Consider the following 15,194-nt stretch of genomic DNA (forward strand, 5'->3'; position numbering starts at 1 on the left):
AGGTGGGCTTGACTGTTGTCAGGACACACATACGACATCAAATATCGCAAATCAGACTTGCACGGCAATGCAGATGGTCTCTCGAGGCTACCCTTGCCTGTTACTCCCCCAGAGCCTCGTCAGATAGACATCTTCTACTTTAGACAAGTGGAGGGAGCACCTGTCACTGCAGTTCAGGTGCGAAGGTACACCCGCAATGATCCAGTCCTGTCTGAGGTAATGGACGATGTCATTCGAGGGAGAGCGATAGGAGATTCTCCTAGGTTGAAACCTTACGTTTCAAAAAGAAATGAGCTCTCCATCCAGGCAGGTTGTCTTCTTTGGGGACGCTGTGTCATCATTCCGCCACCTCTGAGGGAACCTATACTGCAACAACTTCATACAGGCCACAGTGGGATGGTTTGGATGAAGGAAATGGCAAGAAGCTACTTCTGGTGGCCAGGTCTCGATGGGAATATTGAGGAGAAAGCCAAAACATGTTCCCCATGTCAAAGGGTCCGGAATGTTCCACAGCTGCCAACCCTACACCCCTGGGATTGGCCTGCAGAAGTGTGGCAGCGAGTACATGTCGGCTTCGCCGGTCCTTTCGAAGAGAAGATGATTATGGTGGTTGTAGATGCTCGTAGCAAGTGGCCGGAGGTCGCTGTGATGAGGTCTACCACAGCAGAGAAAACAATTGAGAAACTTGGTGAGATGTTCAGCCGTTATGGCTCACCGGAACAACTCGTAAGTGACAACGGTCCACAATTTGTATCACAGGAGTTTGCAACCTTCCTGCATGTGAATGGTGTCCAACACATCAGGTCTGCGCCCTATCATCCCTCTACTAACGGCCAGGCAGAAAGGTTCGTGCAAACTTTGAAGGACGCCTTGAAGGCATCGCAAGGTCATGGCTCAATCCACCAACGTCTGCACAGCTTCCTGTTGTCCTACAGGAACGAGCCGCATGCCACAACCAAAACTTCCCCCGCTTCGCTCATGATAAAGAGGCAGTTGCAGACAAGTTTTGACTTACTCAAACCTCCAAGGGCAGAGCAGATTGTCCATCGTCAACAACAAGCTCAAGTTGAAAAGAGAGAGAAAAGAGCCAAGGAGTGACGGTTTCATCCGGGAGAGCACGTCCTAGCTCGAAACTACAACACTGGACCGAAATGGGTTCCTGCTACGGTGATCGCGCAGACGGGCCCTGTGTCTTACACAGTTGAGACTGCTGAGGACGTCGTCTGGAGAAGACACACAGATCAACTGTTGCTAGGAGCAGAGACAGCCACAGAGGCTCCAACGGCTGGTTGGCCTGAACTGTTTCCGGATGATACCGCAAACCAGCATCCCTTGCCACAGTGCTCTTCTCCAACACAGGAAGTCAAAGAGACTGTTCCACCTGTGCAAACTCCTGACTTTCAACTGACACAGGCACCTTCTCCATCTAGGCCTGTGTCAATGCCTACTGCTGTGGAAGCCAGCGATGACCGCCGGTATCCTGTCAGGGAGCGGCAGCCTCCAAGACGCTTGGATCTGTAGGCTTAGCGACTTACCCACAAGACTGGGGCAGAATAAACCCCAGGGTAAAGTCAGGGTTTGAGGCAGTCTACCTCTACCCTAGGTTCGTTGAGTGCATTGAAAGTAACTTACCTGTTGAGGAATAATGTGGACCTTCCATTTAAGAGGGGAGGAAATGTTATGTACTGTTTGTTCTGCTCCCACCTGTGATGGCGCTGTCACAGGAGATAAATGGTTGGGTGTTCTCAGTTAAGTTTAGCTCTCTTTGTTCGGAACTTTCCAGAACTTCCTTTCCTTCCAGTAAAGCACTTCATGTTTGTATCTCTGAGTTCTGAGTCCTAAATTGTGTCTTGGTAGAAAGGTACCGACACAACACTACTGTAGCCAAACTTTCCTCTACCATAGACATCCTCTCCTCTACAGTAGCCAGCCTTACCACGGAATTAGCCATCCTTTCCACGGAGGTTGCCATCCTTTCCGCGGTGATGCGTTCTTGCGCCAATGCCTCCACAAAGGCTCTGCTCATGTTCGCGATGGACTCCTCCATTCGCTCCACACTCGCAGCGACCCTGTTAGCTAGCCAATCTTCTATCAATGCCAATATGTTACCCCCTACACCATGAGCTTTTATTTTCTGTGTTTGACAAATCTGTTAGAGTTTTGTGAGGTGGTAACTAGCAGAATAGATAAGGGGGAACCAGTGGAGGTGGTGTATTTGGATTTTCAGAAGGAATTGGATAAGGTGCCACACAAGAGGTTATTAAACAAAATTAGGGCTCATGGGATTGGGGGTAATATACAAGCATGGATTGAGGATTGGTTAACGGACAGAAAACAGAGAGTAGGAATAAACGTGCATAAGACTTGCCTGACTCCCAATTCCTTCTTTTGGAGCTTTCTCAAATTGTATTTTGAGGACAGTGTCTCATATTCCAATAGACATTTCCCCACCCACCCCCACCATTGTGTCTCCTTAGCAGGGCTACAGGCAACTCAACCCACTTCATAGGAACAGGAGGAGGCCACAGAGCAACTGCGGGACTCCCACATCCCACAAACTAATTAAACAGGAAATTCACTTCTGCTCAGGGCTCCGACCAGCAGAGGGAGGCAGAGAGCAGGTGAAAGTGAAAACAGTGAAAATATAACGTGATTTCCCGGAATACAGGGGGATTCCCGGCTCCTCACTGTGGTGAGAAACACACACAGGTAAAGAGGAGCCCAGTCAGCAGGGGAGGTCCCAGCACCGGGAGAGGGTTTACAGGGGAGGTCCCAGCACCGGGAGAGGGTTTACAGGGGAGGTCCGAGTGGGAGAGGGTCTACAGGGGAGGTCCCAGTGGGAGAGGGTCTACAGGGGAGGTCCCAGCACCGGGAGAGGGGTCTACAGGGGAGGTCCCAGCACCGGGACAGGGGTCTACATGGGAGGTCCCAGCACCAGGAGAGGGTCTACAGGCGAGGTCCCAGCACCGGGAGAGGGTCTACAGGGGAGGTCCCAGCACCGAGAGAGGGTCCACAGGGGAGGTCCCAGCACCGGGAGAGGGTCTACAGGGGAGGTCCCAGCACCGGCAGACGGTCTACAGGGGAGGTCCCAGCACCGGGAGAGGGTCTACAGGGGAGGTCCCAGCACTGGGAGACGGTCTACAGTGGAGCTCCCAGCACCGGGAGAGGGTCTACAGGGGAGGTCCCAGCACCGGGAGAGGGTCTACAGGGGAGGTCCCAGCACCAGGAGAGGGTCTACAGGGGAGGTCCCAGCACCGAGAGAGGGATCTACAGGGGAGGTCCCAGCACTGGGACAGGGTCTACAGAGGAGGTCCCAGCACCGGGAGAGGGTCTACAGGGGAGATCCCGGAACCGGGAGAGAGTCTACAGGGGAGGTCCCAGCACCGGGACAGGGTCTACAGGGGAGGTCCTGGCACCGGGACAGGGTCTACAGGGTGTGGTAAACCACTTTTATCGTTCACTATCGTTACACTATAGTTATCACTGTTGTATTGTTATCACTGTTCTCACTGTTGTATCACTATACGAGGTCGCCTCTTGTCGCGCTGTTATACCTGGGCTGACCACCTCCGACTCCGCCCATGGCTCCACCTACCTGCCCAGGTATAAAGGTAGTCGACTGGCTGGTATTCCTCCTTGTTGGACCCGATCACCCACGAGGATGGGCTCTGTTATTTAGTCAATAAAAACCTTTAGTTACGTTCCTAACTCGTCGCTTTTTATTGGACGAATTGATAGGTATATCAATTTTATTGACTAAATTTTAAAGATATCTACTACTGGCCAGCCAGAAGCCCTCCCAGAAGCATAGCCACAGCAGCTTTCAGACACCGGGCTACGCCAGCCACACCAGCCGGCTTGGCTGCAAGCCCTCAAACCACCGTACCTGGATCTAAACCCACAGGCAGCAAACTCAGCCCTCAACTTCAAACACTGGCTGGACTGCTTCGAATCCTACCTGGAAGAATCCGGCGTCCCTCAGAGATCCAAACTAAGAGTTCTGAACGCCCAAGCGAGCCCGAGAGTATACGCACTCATCCAGGACACGACTACATACGAGGCCGCTATCAACCTACTGAAACAGCAGTACCGGAGCCCGGTAAATTACATGTACACCAGGCACCTCCTAAGATCCCGCCCGCAACAGCCAGGAGAGTCTGTAGCTGAATTTTTACGGGCGCTAAGAGCACTCGGCAGGAACTGTGACTTTAAAGCGGTGACGGCTGTTGAAAATACGGAAGATAATATCCGCGATGCCTTTGTGAAAGGCCTACGGTCCGACTACTCACGGCAAAGACTGCTTGAAGCTAAAGACCTCGACCTGGACAAAGCTGAAGCCCTCGCTCTCTCCCTAGAGGTGGTCCATCAGGACCAGGAGGCGTTTTCCAGGTACTGCTCGCGACCCTGGGACTCGGGCCTGACCCCTACCGCAATACCCTTCGCAGCGCCGCCCCCGGGACCTACCTCCGCGTCGGCGTCCCGGACCCGACCGGGACCGCCACCCCCGGTACCGGCTCTGACATCGGGCACCCGCGATCGGGCCGCCGGCTGCTTCTTTTGCGGCCAGGAGAAGCACCCGAGGTCGCGCTGCCCAGCCAGGAACTCTACCTGCTCAACCTGCAGGAAGAAAGGCCACTTCTCTAAGGCCTGCAGGAGCGGATCTTCAGAGGCCAGCAGTGCCTCATGCGAACTGTGGGGGCGGCCATCTTCTTTCAAGGCAACTGAGGCTAGCATCCCCACACGTGAGTCATGGAGGTGGCCATCTTTGATCAAGGCAACCGACCCCAATAGTGCCTCATGTGAGTTATGGGGGCAGCCATCTTCTCTGCCATTTTGTCCTACCTCGTGGGAGACGCCATTTTACCCACCACGCCCGACTGCCACCAGGCCCCCGGACCCGACGACCGCCTCGCCCACAGACGACAACGACTCGCTTACCTACACACTAGCCTCCGTCACTCTGGATCAAGCCCGCCCACACCACCTGTCCAAGTCGATGATGGACATCAAAGTAAACGGCCACGCCACGACCTGCCTGTTCGACAGCAGAAGCACGGAGAGCTTCATCCACCCAGACACGGTGAGCCACTACTCCCTCCCTGTCCTGCCAACGCGCAACCGAATCTCGATGGCATCGAGGTCCCACGCCACGGACATTAGCGGCTACTGTGTCGTGACCCTGTCGGTTAAGGGTACAGAGTATAAAAACTTTAAACTCCTCGTCCTCCCCCAGCTCTGCGCTGCCGTCCTACTAGGGCTGGACTTCCAATCCCACCTCCAAAGTGTAACCCTAGCATACGGTGGACCCCTCCCCCCACTCACAGTCGACAACCAGCGAAGGTTAAACCGCCCACCGCGTAACACCTGCAGCCTATCCACCCTCAAGGTGCCGCCACCTTCCCTGTTCGCTAACCTCACCCCCGACTGCAAACCCGTCGCTACCAAGAGCAGGCGGTACAGCGCTGGGGACAGAGCTTTCATTAGCTCTGAGGTGCAGCGTCTCCTAAAAGAGGGCATTATCGAGGGGAGCAACAGCCCCTGGCGTGCCCTGGTCGTGGCCGTTAAGACCGGCGATAAAAATCGCCTGGTCATCGACTACAGCCAGACCATAAACAGATACACCCAGCTGGACGCATACCCCCTTCCCCGCATATCTGACATGGTCAATCAGATTGCACAATACCGCGTATTCTCGACCATCGACCTTAAGTCGGCCTACCACCAACTCCCTATCCACCCCGAGGACCGCCAGTACACCGCCTTCGAGGCGAATGGGCGCCTATACCACTTCCTTAGGGTCCCCTTCGGTGTCACCAACGGGGTCTCGGTCTTCCAAAGGGAGATGGACCGGATGGTTGACCAGAACGGACTGCAGGCCACATTCCCCTATCTAGATAACGTCACCATCTGCGGCCGCGACCGGCAGGACCATGACGTGAATCTGGAGAAATTCCTCCGTACGGCCCAATGGCTGAACCTCACCTACAATAAGGAGAAATGTGTGTTTAACACCTCGCGCCTTGCCATCCTTGGCTGTGTAGTAGAGAACAGACTCATCGGCCCCGACCCCGAAAGAATGCGCCTCCTCATGGAGCTACCCCTCCCCCACTGCCCTAAGGCACTTAAGAGAACCCTGGGGCTCTTCGCCTACTATGCCCAATGGGTGCCCAATTATGCGGACAAAGCCAGACCCCTCATGAAGTCCACATCCTTCCCCCTCACGGAGGAAGCGTGCGCGGCCTTCTCCCTCATCAAGGGAGACATAGCCAAGGCCACAATGCACGCAGTGGATGAGTCCATCCCCTTCCAAGTGGAGAGCGATGCATCCGACTTCGCCCTAGCCGCTACCCTTAACCAGGAGGGGAGGCCGGTGGCCTTCTTCTCAAGGACCCTACAGGGCCCCGAGATCCGACACTCATCGGTCGAGAAGGAAGCCCAGGCAATTGTGGAGGCGGTACGGCGCTGGAGGCATTACCTGGCAGGCAAACGATTTACCCTCCTCACCGACCAACGTTCGGTTGCTTTCATGTTTAATAACAAGCTGAGGGGCAAAATCAAGAATGACAAGATCTTGAGGTGGAGAATCGAGCTATCCACCTACGATTATGATATCTTGTACCGGCCAGGTAAGCTGAACGAACCCCCTGATGCTCTTTCACGAATTACATGCGCCAGCGCGCATATTGATAGACTTCAGACCCTCCACAACGACCTCTGCCACCCCGGGGTCACCAGACTTTACCATTTCATTAAGGCCCGCAACCTGACCTACTCCATCGAGGAGGTCAGGACCATGACCAGGAACTGCCAGACCTGCGCCGAGTGCAAACCGCACTTCTATAGGCCGGACAGAGCAAGCCTGATCAAGGCCACCCGCCCCTTCGAGCGCCTGAGCATCGACTTTAAGGGGCCTCTACCGTCATCTGACCGCAATGTGTACTTCCTCAACATTGTTGATGAGTACTCCCGTTTCCCTTTTGCCTTCCCCTGCCCAGACATGACCAGTACCACGGTCATCAAGTGCCTGAACGACCTCTTCGCCTTGTTCGGGTTCCCGAACTATATACATAGTGACCGGGGCTCCTCCTTCATGAGCGAGGAACTCCGTCAGTTCCTACTAGCGAGAGGTATTGCAGCAAGTAGGACCACCAGCTACAACCCCCGAGGGAACGGCCAGGTGGAAAGAGAGAACGCGACGGTATGGAAGGCCGTCCTCTTAGTATTAAAGTCTAAGGGCCTCCCAACCTCCCGCTGGCAGGAAGTCCTCCCGACAGCGCTGCACTCCATCCGGTCACTACTTTGCACTGCCGTTAACGCCACCCCCCATGAACGAATGTTTGTTTTCCCCAGGAAGTCGACTACGGGAACCACTCTACCAACCTGGCTGACCTCTCCGGGGCCCGTCTTGCTGCGAAAGCACGTGAGGGCCCATAAAACAGACCCCCTGGTCGAGAGGGTGAACCTCCTGCACGCCAACCCCCAGTATGCCTACGTGGCTTACCCAGACGGGCGGGAGGACACTGTCTCCTTACGAGACCTCGCACCCTCGGGCACTCCGGAGACACCACCTTTACCCCCCCCACCACCCCCCCAATTCCAGCCCAGGTAGACGGCATGCCGGAACCCCACGAGCCTTCGCCTACCTCGCAGACACCAGCATTAACACCGGAAAACGCAGCACCGCCGCTGCGACGATCGGAGAGGCTTACGAGGCCTCCGGACAGACTGACATACCAGAACTGGTAGTACACTTCACCCCGCCGGACTCAAATCTAAACAAGGGGTGAATGTGGTAAACCACTTTTATCGTTCACTATCGTTACACTATAGTTATCACTGTTGTATTGTTCTCACTGTTCTCACTGTTGTATCACTATACGAGGTCGCCTCTTGTCGCGCTGTTATACCTGGGCTGACCACCTCCGACTCCGCCCATGGCTCCACCTACCTGCCCAGGTATAAAGGTAGTCGACTGGCTGGTATTCCTCCTTGTTGGACCCGATCACCCACGAGGGTGGGCTCTGTTATTTAGTCAATAAAAACCTTTAGTTACGTTCCTAACTCGTCGCTTTTTATTGGACGAATTGATAGGTATATCACAGGGGAGGTCCCAGCACCGGGAGAGGGTCTACAGGGGAGGTCCCGGAACCGGGAGAGAGTCTACAGGGGAGGTCCCAGCACCGGGACAGGGTCTACAGGGGAGGTCCCAGCACCGGGAGAGGGTCTACAGGGGAGGTCCCAGCACCGGGAGAGGGTCTACAGGGGAGGTCCCAGCACCGAGAGACGGTCTACAGGGGAGGGCCCAGCACCGGGAGAGGGTCTACAGGGGAGGTCCCAGCACCGGGAGAGGGACTACAGGGGAGGTCCCAGCACTGGGAGAGGGTCTACAGGGGAGGTCCCAGCACCGGGAGAAAGTCTACAGGGGAGGTCCCAGCACCGGGAGAGGGTCTACAGGGGAGGTCCCAGCACCGGGAGAGGGTCTACAGGGGAGGTCCCAGCACCGAGAGACGGTCTACAGGGGAGGGCCCAGCACCGGGAGAGGGTCTACAGGGGAGGTCCCAGCACCAGGAGAGGGTCTACAGGGGAGGTCCCAGCACCGGGAGATACTTGCGTCCGTGGGTTTGCGTGGCCCCCCCCCACCTCGTATGGGTTGTGGGAGCTCGTAAAACCCTCCCGCCATAGGACTAACCACCCTAATGGCTGGTATGCAGATGGTTACGGTCACGGAAGAAGCGTTACTCGCGGCCAGAAATCCTTCCACCACTTCATACAGTTCCCCAAACGGAACAGTGTGAAGACACGTACGACGACGACTGCACCGAGTGTGATCACTGCACCGAGTGTGATCACTGCACCGAGTGTGATCACTACATCGAGTCTGATCACTGCACCGAGTCTGATCACTACACCCGAGTGTGATCACGACCTTATTCAATGTCCACACCAGCCATGTTTTGTGATGGTCACTGGGCTTGCCTCACTCCCAATCACTTCTTTGGGAGCTTTCTGAGATTGTATTGCGAGGACAGTGTCTCATATTCCAATAGACATTTCCCCACCCACCCCCACCATTGTGTCTCCTTAGCAGGGCTACAGGCAACTCAACCCACTTCATAGGAACAGGAGGAGGCCACAGAGCCACTGCCGGACTCCCACATCCCACAAACTAATTAAACAGGAAATTCACTTCTGCTCAGGGCTCCGACCAGCAGAGGGAGGCAGAGAGCAGGTGAAAGTGAAAACTGAAAATATAACGTGATTTCCCGGAATACATGGAAGGATTCCCGGCTCCTCACTGAGGATGAGACCAGGAAATTAATGGTGGGAAATATGGAGATGGCAAAAATACTGAATGAATATTTTGTATCAGTCTTTACAGTAGAGGTCACTAAGAATACCCCAAAACTGGACAAACAGGGGGCTAAAGCGGGGGAGGAGCTAAACACGATCAAAATCACTAAGGAAGTGGTACTCGGTAAAATAATGGGACTCAAGGCGGATAAATCACCTGGACCTGATGGCTTACAACCTAGGGTCTTGAGGGAAGTGGCGGTAGGGATTGTAGATGCATTGGTAATAATTTTCCAAAACTCCCTGGACTCGGCAAAGGTCCCGGCAGACTGGAAAACTGCTAATGTAACACCCTTATTTAAAAAGGGCAGTAGACAGAAGGCTGGAAACTGTAGACCGGTTAGCCTAACATCTGTGGTAGGTAAAATTTTGGAGTCCGTTATTAAGGAGACAGTAACAGGACATTTGGACAATCATAATTTAATAGGACAAAGTCAGCATGGTTTTATGAAGGGGAAGTCATGTTTGACAAATTTGCTGGAGTTCTTTGAGGAAGTAACATATAGGGTGGATAAAGGGGAACCAGTGGACGTAGTGTATTTAGACTTCCAAAAGGCATTTGACAAGGTGCCACACAAAAGATTATTGCTTAAGATAAAAAATCACGGGATTGGGGGTAATATTCTGGCATGGATAGAGGATTGGCTATCTAACAGAAGGCAGAGAGTTGGGATAAATGGTTCATTCTCAGACTGGCAATCAGTAACTAGTGGTGTTCCGCAGGGGTCAGTGCTGGGTCCCCAACTGTTTACAATCTATATTAAGGATTTGGAGGAGGGGACCGAGTGTAACATATCAAAGTTTGCAGATGATACTAAGATGGGAGGGAAAGTAGTGAGTGAGGAGGACATAAAAAACCTGCAAGGGGACATAGACAGGCTAAGTAGGTGGGCAGAGATTTGGCAGATGGAATACAATAATGGAAAGTGTGAGGTTATGCACTTTGGCAGGAAAAGTCGTAGAGCAAGTTATTACCTTAATGGCAAGAAACTGGAAAGTACTGAAGTACAAAGGGATCTGGGTGTCCTGGTGCACGAAACTCAAAAGGTTAGTATGCAGGTGCAGCAAGTGATTAAGAAGGCCAATGGAATGTTGGCTTTCATTGCTAGGGGGATAGAATATAAAAATAGGGAGGTATTGCTTCAGTTGTACAAGGTATTGGTGAGACCGCACCTGGAATACTGCGTACAGTTTTGGTGTCCATACTTAAGAAAGGACATATTTGCACTCGAGTCAGTACAAAGAAGGTTCACTCGGTTAATCCCGGGGATGAAGGGATGGACATATGAGGAGAGGTTAAGTAGATTGGGACTCTACTCATTGGAGTTCAGAAGAATGAGAGGCGATCTTATTGAAACATATAAGATTGTGAAGGGGTTGGATCGGGTGGATGCGGGGAGGATGTTCCCGATGATGGGTGAAACTAGAACTAGGGGGCATAGTCTTAGAATAAGGGGCTGCTCTTTCAAAACTGAGATGAGGAGGAACTACTTCACTCAGAGGGTGGTAGGTCCATGGAATATGCTGCCCCAAAAAGCTGTAGAAGCTACATCATTACATAAATTTAAAACAGAAATAGACAGTTTCCTAGAAGTAAAGGGAATTAAGGGTTACGGGGAGCGGGCAGGAATTTGGACATGAGTCTAGGTTCGGATCGGTCATGGCCCTGTGGGTAGCGGAGTGGGCCCAGGGGCCGTGTCACCTGATCCTGCTCCTATTTCGTGTGTCTAATTCTGTTAGATTCAGGAGATGGTTCTGTGATAGTGGATTGGCGGTTGGATCAGGTCAGCCATGTTCTTATTGAATGGCGGAGCAGGCTCGAGGGGCCGATTGGCCTACTCCTGCTCCTATTTCTTATGTTCTTATGTTCTTATGGTCAGAAACACACACAGGAAAACAGGAGCCGAGTCAGCAGGGGAGGTCCCAGCACCGGAGAGGGTCTGCAGGGGAGGTCCCAGCACCGGGAGAGGGTCTACAGGGGAGGACCCAGCACCGGAGAGGGTCTACAGGGGAGGTCCCAGCACTGGGAGAGGGTCTACAGGGGAGGACCCAGCACCGGAGAGGGTCTACAGGGGAGGTCCCAGCACCGGAGAGGGTCTACAGGGGAGGTACCAGCACCGGAGAGGGTCTACAGGGGAGGTCCCAGCACCGGGAGAGGGATCTACAGGGGAGGTCCCAGCACTGGGAGAGGGTCTACAGGGGAGGTCCCAGCACCGGGCGAGAGTCTACAGGGGAGGTCCCAGCACTGGGAGAGGGTCTACAGGGGAGGTCCCAGCACCGGGAGAGGGTCTACAGGGGAGGTCCCAGCACAGGGAGAGGGTCTACAGGGGAGGTCCCGGCACCGGGACAAGGTCTACAGGGGAGGTCCCAGCACTGGGAGAGGGTCTACAGGGGAGGTCCCAGCACCGGGACAGGGTCTACAGGGGAGGTCCCAGCACCGGGACAGGGTCTACAGGGGAGGTCCCAGCACCGGGAGATGGTCTACAGGGGAGGTCCCAGCACCGGGACAGGGTCTACAGGGGAGGTCCCAGCACTGGGACAGGGTCTACAGGGGAGGTCCCAGCACCGGGAGAGGGTCTACAGGGGAGGTCCCAGCACCGGGAGAGGGACTACAGGGGAGGTCCCAGCACCGGGAGAGGGTCTACAGGGGAGGTCCCAGCACCGGGAGAGGGTCTACAGGGGAGGTCCCAGCACCGGGAAAGGTTCTACAGGGGAGGTCCCAGCACTGGGAGAGGGTCTACAGGGGTGGTCCCAGCACTGGGAGAGGGTCTACAGGGGAGGTCCCAGCACCGGAAGAGGGTCTACAGGGGAGGTCCCAGCACCGGGAGAGGGTCTACAGGGGAGGACCCAGTACCGGGAGAGGGTATACAGGAGATGTCCTAGTACCGGGGAGGGTCTACAGGGGAGGTCCCAGCACCGAGAGAGGGTCTACAGGAGAGGTCCCAGCACTGGGAGAGGGTCTACAGGAGAGGTCCCAGCACCAGGAGATTTTGTCCACAGCGGAGGTCACAGCACTGGGAGAGGGTCTACAGGGGAGGTCCCAGCACCGGGAGAGGGATGTACTGGGGAGGTCCCAGCACCGGGAGAGGGTCTACAGGAGAGGTCCCAGCACCGGGAGAGGGTCTACAGGAGAGGTCCCAGCACCGGGAGAGGGTCTACAGGGGAGGTCCCAGCACTGGGAGAGGGTCTACAGGGGAGGTCCCAGCACCGGGAGAGGGATCTACAGGGGAGGACCCAGCACCAGGAGAGGGTCTACAGGGGAGGTCCCAGCACCGGGAGAGGGTCTACAGGGGAGGTCCCAGCACCGGGAGAGGGTCTACAGTGGAGGTCCGAGCACCGGGAGAGGGTCTACAGTTTGAGAAACAGACAGAGAGAGAGAATGTGAGAGAGAGAGAGAGACAGAGAATGACAGATAGAAGAGTGGCGACAGATAGAGGACAGAGAGGAAAGGACAGAGAGCGACAGGCAGACAGACAAGAGACAGAGAGTAAGAGAGAGAAAGAGATCGAGACTAAGAGAGAGGACAGGGAGAGAGAGAATGACACGGAGATGATCCATACCCCGAGATGCTCACCTTTAATGTGAAGACTGCTCTGGGACACTCTGCTCTCCTCCGATTTCAGGGATCTTTGCACACAAGCTGTAGAGGGTAAGGAATCTTCCAGGCACTGTGAAACCAGGATCAGGATAGCGACAATCCTTCGACGTACAACAACAGGAAATGCCGATCAAAGTTCAAAACTGGAAAGCACCTTTTGTGGAAATTGATTTTATTTTTGTGTCAGAGGCTGAACCAGACTGAACCAGAGTGTTTGCAACTTTAACAACAGGGATGAGTTTCTGACCACATACCCGTGACATCACTAAGACCGCCTATTTCCACCTCGATAACATTGCCCGACTCTGCCCTTGCCTCAGCTCATCTGCTGCTGAAACCCTCATCCAGACTCCACTATTCCAAAGCTCTCCTTGTCCGCCTCCCGCGTTTACCAGAGGATGTTGCACAATACACAAATGGTTCCAAAACAACGTGAGGGTAAATATTTCTTTGAGTTGGTCTTGACCGGATCTCGCACGATGATAATGATGCGAGAAGTGATTCCATGGGGCCCCTGTTAACTGCCTGGCGTGGAACAGGGCAGTGTGAAACAAGGCGCGGAGCACCCCAGAACTGCTGCTCAATGATATTCTTTGGTCTTAAAGCAGGGTCAGTGGAAGGTCGACCAGAATCTGCTCAACGAGCAGGCGATTCAGATATTACCCATTCCCAGCAGTGAAGTGGACAGGCAGTAAACTGTGATTGGCCATCAGGGTCATTTGGTTATCACACGAGAAGCTAAAGGCAGTGGGTGCGACGGTGTGGGTTCAGAGACTCGGGAATATTCTACAGTGGGGCAGCCGGAGTGGGTGATGAAGACCTCCCTCAGAGACAGGACAGGTGGAGGTTCCCAGTGTGCAGATTTATAGAATGAGTGGAGGTGTCTAATCGGCAGGCAGCTTCATTGGCTCATATCGGAATACTGCGGAGCCGATTGTATCCTAAACCGCCCGGCGGGAAAGGGGCGGGGCGGAGGTCAATGCTGAGCAAGAGCGGGCGGGGACGTGAAACGGGCACAACAACAGAAAACGCTGGAAAAACGCAGCAGGCCAGGCAACATCCATGGAGAGAGAAAGAGAGTCAACGTTTCAGGTCGAAGACCCTTCGTCGGAACTGGAAAAAAGCAGGAAACGGAAAGCAAGTTTAGGGGCTGGGAAAAGGGGGAGGGGATGAAAGGACAAAAGGGAAGGTCAGTGATAGGATAGAAAGCAGGAGAGATTAAGAGACATTGAGAGACATTGAGAGATATTCAAGGCCAGAGGAGGTGGTAATGGGACAGGTTAAGGAAGAAAGGATGGCTCTAGATGAAGTGTGAATTGCGCTGGCAGAACGAAGGACAGCTGCCCTGTGGGAGAGAAGAAAAAAAGGACAAACAGAAAGTGTGAATATAAAAAGAAAATATATTTATGTGCTAGGGGCCGAGGTTATGATCTGAAATTGTTGAACTCTGGCATTAAGCAGGAAATTAGAGACGCGTGCAATAAGGGCACGGCAGTTATCATGGGTGACTGTAATCTACATATAGATTGGGCTAACCAAATTAGTAACAACACTGTGGAGGAGGAATTCCTGGCGTGTATACGGGATGGTTTCCTGGACCAATATGTCGAGGAACCAACTAGAGATCAGCTCATCTTAGACTGGGTATTATGTAACGAGAAAGGATTAATTAGCAATCTTGTTGTGCGAGGCCCCTTGGGGGCGGAGCGATCATAATATGATCGAATTCTTCATTAAGATGGAGAGTGAAGTATTTGACTCAGAGACTAGGGTCCTGAATTTAAATAAAGGAAGTTACGATGTTATGAGGCGCGAGTTGGGGAGGATTGATTGGGGAATGTTACTCAAAGGGTTGACGGTGGACAGACAATGGCAAACATTCAAAGATCGCATGGATGAACGACAAAATTTGTTCATCCCTGTTTGGCATAAAAATAAAACAAAAATGGTGACTCAACTGTGGCTAACAAGGGAAATTAGGGATTGCATAAGATCCAAGGAGAGGACATTTAAATTGTCCAGAAAAAGCAGTAAAGCTGAGGATTGGGAGCAGTTTCGGATTCAGCAAAGGAGGACAATGGGATTAATTAAGAGGGGGAACTAGATGTAATTTCTCCAAGTTTGCAGATGACACAAAGCTGGGTGGGCGTGTGTGCTGTGAGGAGGATGCTGAGAAACTCCAGTATGATTTGGACAGGTTGGGTGATTGGGCAGAAGCATGGCAGATGCAATATAACGTGGATAA

General features: G+C 53.6%; 1 protein-coding gene across 1 annotated transcript in view; it reads right to left on the reverse strand.

The window, feature by feature from the left end:
- The window catches only part of LOC147120845 (interferon-inducible GTPase 5-like), a 57,493-nt gene extending 43,952 nt beyond the window's left edge, over window positions 1–13,541 (reverse strand). The window contains exon 1 of the mRNA XM_085979188.1: window positions 12,926–13,541. The gene's annotated coding sequence lies outside the window, so the exon portion shown is untranslated. The remainder of the gene's footprint in view (window positions 1–12,925) is intronic.
- Between the last annotated feature and the right edge of the window lie 1,653 nt (window positions 13,542–15,194).

The sequence above is a fragment of the Somniosus microcephalus genome, chromosome 3 (genome assembly GCF_052327205.1).
Source record: "Somniosus microcephalus isolate GS21.2 chromosome 3, FLI_Smic_1.0, whole genome shotgun sequence".
Taxonomy (NCBI): Eukaryota; Metazoa; Chordata; class Chondrichthyes; order Squaliformes; family Somniosidae; genus Somniosus; species Somniosus microcephalus.